Below are 6,898 nucleotides of genomic sequence, written 5' to 3' on the forward strand. Positions count from 1 at the left end.
ATAACAATGAGATTAAAATATTAGGCATTTTGGGGTTGCTGAGTATCAGTGTGTGTTTCTTCTTTAAGACCACAAAAATATGTTTAAAATAATAAAATATAGAGACATTAATGAGAACACTTACATATGCTTTCTACAAGTTTGCATAAAAAATTTAAATTGCAGCTGAAGTGACAGATTGACTTGCTGAACCTCAAAAGGTCTATTTTAATGTTTTATATGTCTAGCTATTTCAAATACTTTGGGTATTTTGATTAAAATAAAGATATGTTAAATGTTCATGCCCATGACTCAGGGTAATATTTCTTATAAAAGTCAAACATTTATGGTTAGATTTCCCACTAACATGATCCGACGGTTCTTAGAAAAAAAGCAACTAATGTTAGGCTCAGTAAATGTATGAGTCTGTGAAATCTTCCTGTACACAAAGGAAGAAATCTATCAAAGGAGAATTGGGCCATGAACAAGGGGCATAGGACACAACTTGCAGAAGGGTCCCAGTGGCCTAAGATGGGATAATATTAGTATACAAATCAAAACTGTAATGAATTAAGATGAATTAATGGTTACAGTAATAATTATATATAAAAACCTCCTTTATTTTTGGTCTTTTTTAAATAAAATCTTTATTTAAGCACCATATTTACAAGTATGATTGTAGTTGAGTTTCAGTCATAAACAGAACACTCCCCCTTCACCAGTGAAACATTCCCACCATCAATGCCCCCGATCTCCCTCCTCCCCCTCCCCTGCTTGTATTCAATACAGGCATTCTACTTCTCTCATTCATTAAAATTATCATGCTAATTGTTAGTGTAGTTATTTCCATACCACCATTCACCACTCTTGCTGTGAGCTGCATATTGTGAGCTGGTCCTTCCTGCCCTTAACTGTATTGTATCTGAGATTATTACAATAATGTCTTTACTTTTTTTGGTTAAACTCATAGATGAGTGAGACTATTTTGTGTCTATCTCTCTCCCTCTGACTTATTTCCCTCAGTATAATAGATTCCATATGCATCCATGTATAGGAAAATTTCATGACGTCATCTCTCCTGACGGCTGCATAATATTCCATTATGTATATATACCACAGTTGTTTTTAGCCATTCCTCTATTGAAAGGCATCTCGGTTGTTTCCAGAGTCTGGTTATTGTAAATAGTGTTGCAATGAATATGGGTGTGAGGAAGGAATTTTTAAATTTTATTTTTGTATTCCTAGGGTATATCTTTAGGAGAGATATAGTTGGATCATATGGGAGCTCAATTTCCAGTTTTTTGAGGAATTTCCATATTGTTTTCCATAAAGGTTGGACTAGACGGCATTCCCACCAGCAGTGAATAAGAGTTCCTTTTTCTCCACATCCCTGCCATCACTGCTTGTTCTCATTCTTTGTGATGTGTGCCAATCTCGGTGGTGTGAGATGGTAGCTCATAGTTGTTTGTATTTGCATCTCCCTGATGTTTAGTGATGTGGAGTCTTTATTCATGTGTCTTTTGGCTATTTGTATTTCTTCTTTGAGGAAGTGTCTGTTCATTTCTTCTCCCTATTTTTTGATCGGATTAGATGATTTTTTTTCTACGTAAAGTTCTATTAGTGCCTTGTATATTTTGGATATTAGCCCCTTATCTGATGGGTATTGGGTGAATAATTTCTCTCATCAATGGGTGGCTCTTGTATCCTAGACACTATTCTTTGAGGTGCAGAAGCTGCTTCTCAGCTTAATATATCCCCATCTGTTTATCTCTGCTTCCATTTGTTTGGAGAGTGTTATTTCCTCTTTGAAGATGTCTTTAGACTCAATGTCATAGAGTATTTTACTTTTGTGTTGTATATATACCTTATGGTTTCAGGTCTGATATAAAGGTCTTTAACCCACTTGGATTCTACCTTTGTACATGGTGTTAACTGGAGGTCTGAGTTAGCTTTTTCACAAGAGGCTAACTTGTTGTGACAACATTACTTGTTGAGGATGCTTTCCTTGCCCATTTAGGATTTCTTGTTCCTTTATCAAAAATTAAGTGACTGTATGTCTAGGGAATATTCTCTGTGTACTCAAGCCTATTCCACTGATCTGAGAATCTGTCTTTATTTTAGTACCATTCCAATATTGATAACTATTGCTTTGTAATACAGTTTAAAATTGGGGAAAGTAATGCCTCCCATATTCCCTTTCCCAAGGATTGCTTTAGCTATTTGTGGGTGTATATTGTTCCAAATCAGTTTCAGAAGTGTTTGATCCACTTCTTTGAAGAATATCATGGATATCTTTAGAGGGATCACATTAAATCCATACAATGCTTTGGGGTGTATTGCCATTTTAATTATGTTAATCCTTCCAATCCATGAGCAGGGTATGTGTTTCCATTTCTGCGTGTCCTCTCTTATTTCTTGAAGCAGGGTTTTAAAGTTTTCTTCGTATAGGTCCTTCAAATCTTTAGTCAAGTTGACTCCAAGATATTTGAGTTTGTGTGGCATTAATGTGAATGGGGTTGTTTTCTTTCTTTTTTTTTTTTGGTTTTTGGGCCACACCCGGCGGTGCTCAGGGGTTACTCCTGGCTGTCTGCTCAGAAATAGCTCCTGGCAGGCAAGGGGGACCATGTGGGACACCGGGATTCGAACCAACCACCTTTGGTCCTGGATCGGCTGCTTGAAAGGCAAATGCGCTGTGCTATCTCTTCGGGCCCGGGTTGTTTTCTTTTTTTTTTTGGTCCACACCCGGCATTGCTCAGGGGTTACTCCTGGCTGTCTGCTCAGAAATAGCTCCTGGCAGGCACGGGGGACCATATGGGACACCGAGATTCGAACCAACCACCTTTGGTCCTGGATTGGCTGCTTGCAAGGCAGACGCCGCTGTGCTATCTCTCCGGGCCCCCGGGTTGTTTTCTTAATGTCCATTCATTCCCTATCATTATTGGTGTAAAAAAGGCCATTGTTTTTGTGTTTTAATTTTGTAGCCTGCCACATTGCTATATGAATCTATTGTTTCTAGAAGCTTAAAAAAACCTCCTTTGAGTCACCTTGAGTTTCTAGTACAATAACACCACATCCTGAGTATCATGGTGTTAAAAAAAAGACTTCTCCATTTATTAGGATCACAAAATCCTTGACAAAATCCTTTTGCAAAAGTATTTTAGGAATGACAAAATTAGGAAATCATTCTTTTTTAGACACACTAAAATATTGGACCTATGCAGTGGTTATCACATAATGCCAAAAGAATCAAATCATGTGATAAGGTGTATCATCAAGCACAATCAGGTTGATTCCACATGACCACACTGATGAATCTTAATCACACAGAGTGACCCCACAGTGCCTCATTGCAGGAAACACTGAATAGCTTAATAAATGCATTCTTGAATGTAACTGTCTACAACTAAATTATAGAATGAGTGCAGAAACAAGAAGATAACAAGAGGAAGCAACTGACCATGTCTAGAACATGGCACTTTTCTACTATGAAATCAGGGGTGTGAAGCAAGTGGGACAAAGGAGGACAGAATAGAAGAGACTAGAAGAGGAATAGAAGAATAACAAAAGAACCCAGTGCTTTGATTTCTTCACTACTTAACTTTACTGAGGTCTAATTGATCACAAAATATAGAAGTTATTTTAAGTGTTTAATATATAATTTTAGCATTTTCTTCCATCTAACCAACACATCCATATATAAAAGTATTTGGTGAGAATAATCTATTTCTACTCTCAGCAAATTTCAGTTACTAGCTAATTATCAGTTATGGTCATCATGCATTACAATATATTCTAGATCTTCAAAATTTATTTATCTTTTAGCGCATCCATTTTCATCAATTCTTCCACACCCTCTTTGTTCCTGCCTACCTGCTACTTTTCTACAATTTTTATGAACTTGAGTTATTTTTCCCAAAGATTCAAATTTTTGAATAATATCTGTAGAAAGACATTAGAAATGTCTAGGATTGGGGCCGGAAAGATAGCATCGAGGTAAAGCATTTGCCTTGCATGCAGAAGGATGGTGGTTCAAATCCCAGCATTCCATATGGTCCCCTGAGCCTGCCAAGGGCGATTCCTGAGCATAGAGCCAGGAGTAATCCCTGAGCACTATCAAGTGTGACCCAAAAACCAAAAAAAAAAAAAAAAAAAAGACTAGGATAATATAAATGAAATTATAATTATAAGTGATATTTAGCCATTGTTAAGCTTGTTGGCCTGTAAGTATGGTGGCCATTTTATTTTAGGTTTTATAAAGCAAAGTTACACACTGAAATATTTACAGGTGAACTGACATGATTCTAGGACTTTTTAAGTACTTTTTACAAAAGAAAGTTTTGAGGTAAGATAGCTAAAACAAAAGTGTTGCAAAATGTTGACCACTATGGAAACTGAGTTAATGATACACTAGCTCCTTTATAGGATTGTTATATTTTTGTGAAAATTATTAAACAAATCACTAGACAGGGTTTCAATGTTGTTTCTCTCTGTCTCCCATCGGAATATCTGGATAGATTCTCTACATACAAATCTCTATAATACTGTACCACATAAAATAAACTGATGAATTTGTGCCTACAACTTTGTGGCAATATTTCCAGACTATTTTTACACTGTGATAAAATATCCCATCATCATTAAGCATTCAGAGGTTTTATGCTTTTGGGGGTATCCTAATTTATTAGGCAATGGTATGACATAAACTGTACATATTTTACGTGTTTTTTTAGTAATGTCTTTGGCAACAGCTAGACACATTTCTAAACCATTTCCTTTGAAAATAAAGTTAGTGAGAAAGTGTTAAGTTCTTGATGAGGCATTCTGGGAAGCATATAAATATATAACAACACATTTCAAAACTTTTCATCCAAACCCAAGTTCATAGTAGTGAAGTACTTTGGCAAAACTCAGAAATGAGAATGTGAGAACATATTCCTTCACTTCCTATTCACAAGCACTGTCAGAGGAATTATTTGTCCTTATGTCATTAACACAGCAGCTTTATTATGCTCTGAATATTTTTCTGGATGATAGCTGAAAAAACTATATTCCAAGGGGGAGGCTAGTTCAGAGAATCAAATCACATTCTGTGAAAGACATAGTCTGTGAGAGAAATAGCCACACTCTTGTCAACATATTATATGTCTGTGCATATTATAATATTAATAGTATAACTCATAATTATATGTCTGCTCAAATACCTTTATGTGATGCTATCTTACTGCCTCAAATTCTAAAAATAAATAAATATTTCATTTTAGTATTTTGGGGTTTATTAGTTCATATCTGAGATAAACTAAGTGCCCAATACTACCATTTTTAATATAAATGTATAGACACATAGGGGCAGTCTATCATAGAGAATATTTCATGTTATATTTTTTAATTCATGCACTCTCTTTGAACTTTCATAATTTATATTTTGGAATTATACTGGAATCACCAATTTAATTTTATCCAAAGAACTAAAACCAAAATTCTGCTTTGGTGTGGAACACCAAAGCAATTCAAGAATAAGTAGAAATGTGGGGCCGGAGCGATAGCACAGCGGTAGGGTGTTTACCTTGCATGCATCTGCCCAGGAAGGATCTGGGTTTGATCCCCGGTGTCCCAGATGATCCCCTGAGCCAGGAGTGATTTCTGAGCTCATAGCCAGGAGTAACCCCTGAGCATCATCAGGGTGTGCCCCCCCCCAAAAAAAAAGAGTAAGTAGAAATGTAGATTCTACTTTTGGTACCCGCCAGATTAAACTCTCTAAAGACATAAGACAAATTGTAGTATTCAGTTCATTTTGTGCCTTTGACAGACTCCAGCTCAGACATAATTGGCAGAAGCTGAATTTTCAAGGAGATATGTCTTATGTCTCTGATGGACCATTTCCCCTTAGTACTATATGGAAGAAACATCTGTTCAAAGTTGAAATGAGGATAGGAAGGAACCCCTAATTTTCTACTAACTACTATATACTAAAAAAAAGAGTCCAGGATGATCTCTGAGCTTGTGTAGGATTCTGAGTGCTGGTGACAAAAAAAAAAAAAAAAAAAAAAAAAAGGAGTGCTCGCTTCGGCAGCACATATACTAAAATTGGAACGATACAGAGAAGATTAGCATGGCCCCTGCGCAAGGATGACATGCAAATTTGTGAAGTGTTCCATATTTTTTTAAAAGAAAAAGAAAAGAAAAAAAAGTAACATATTATCTGCTTAGACTAAGTTCTGAGTTTTGAGGTCTTTGCTCCTACTTAGCAAAGTCTTTTTAAGTCAAAGAGAATAATAGAGTACAAAACTCTAACCCACATAATTCAGATTCTTCTCCTATATGGACTAAGGCTTGGCCTCTGCTATTCTTCCATTAACATACTGGATGAAGCAAGTCCAGTGAAAGTCCAGTTCAGACTGTAAACACAAAAAGCTAGGGAGTGTGACATTTTATTCCACTGTAAGTTTTGTTATGAAAACAGAATGCAGCCCACTAGAAAGTTTTTACAATGCTGTACTAGAGATTTAGATGTTTAGCTTTTGCATTGTCAAATTCTTAATCTATATTTAGTCCTCACAATTCCAGCCAAATAATACATTCTTCCACTACATTCATCAAGCAATCACAGTGGATATAACCTAACCATCAGGTTATCAATAAACTACCCTCAGCCCCTCTATAAAGATTTGGGTCTGGATTTGAGAACTATGGTTACATTTAGTTCATTCCTAAGATCATAAATGTGAGTCTATTTTATAGAGCAATTTATACTATAACACTTTTCATTATTATGAGTGACTTAGAGTAAAGTTACTTTTAAAAGATAAATTTTGTTTATTTCTTGGGTTTTAATTTTTATTGTAGGTTAAGTAATATATTTACCAGAGTGTTCACTTTAAAGATTTGTTGTATTTATTTTATTTATAAAAAATTTATTTAT

General features: G+C 35.6%; 1 non-coding gene across 1 annotated transcript; it reads left to right on the forward strand.

Annotated features, from left to right (window-relative positions):
- Positions 1–6,033: 6,033 nt before the first annotated feature.
- LOC126008248 (U6 spliceosomal RNA) lies at positions 6,034–6,140 on the forward strand. The gene has a single exon (XR_007495588.1). It is a non-coding gene; the product is annotated as a U6 spliceosomal RNA (small nuclear RNA).
- The last annotated feature ends 758 nt before the right edge of the window (positions 6,141–6,898 follow it).

Source organism: Suncus etruscus, chromosome 4, assembly GCF_024139225.1.
Source record: "Suncus etruscus isolate mSunEtr1 chromosome 4, mSunEtr1.pri.cur, whole genome shotgun sequence".
Lineage (NCBI taxonomy): Eukaryota > Metazoa > Chordata > Mammalia > Eulipotyphla > Soricidae > Suncus > Suncus etruscus.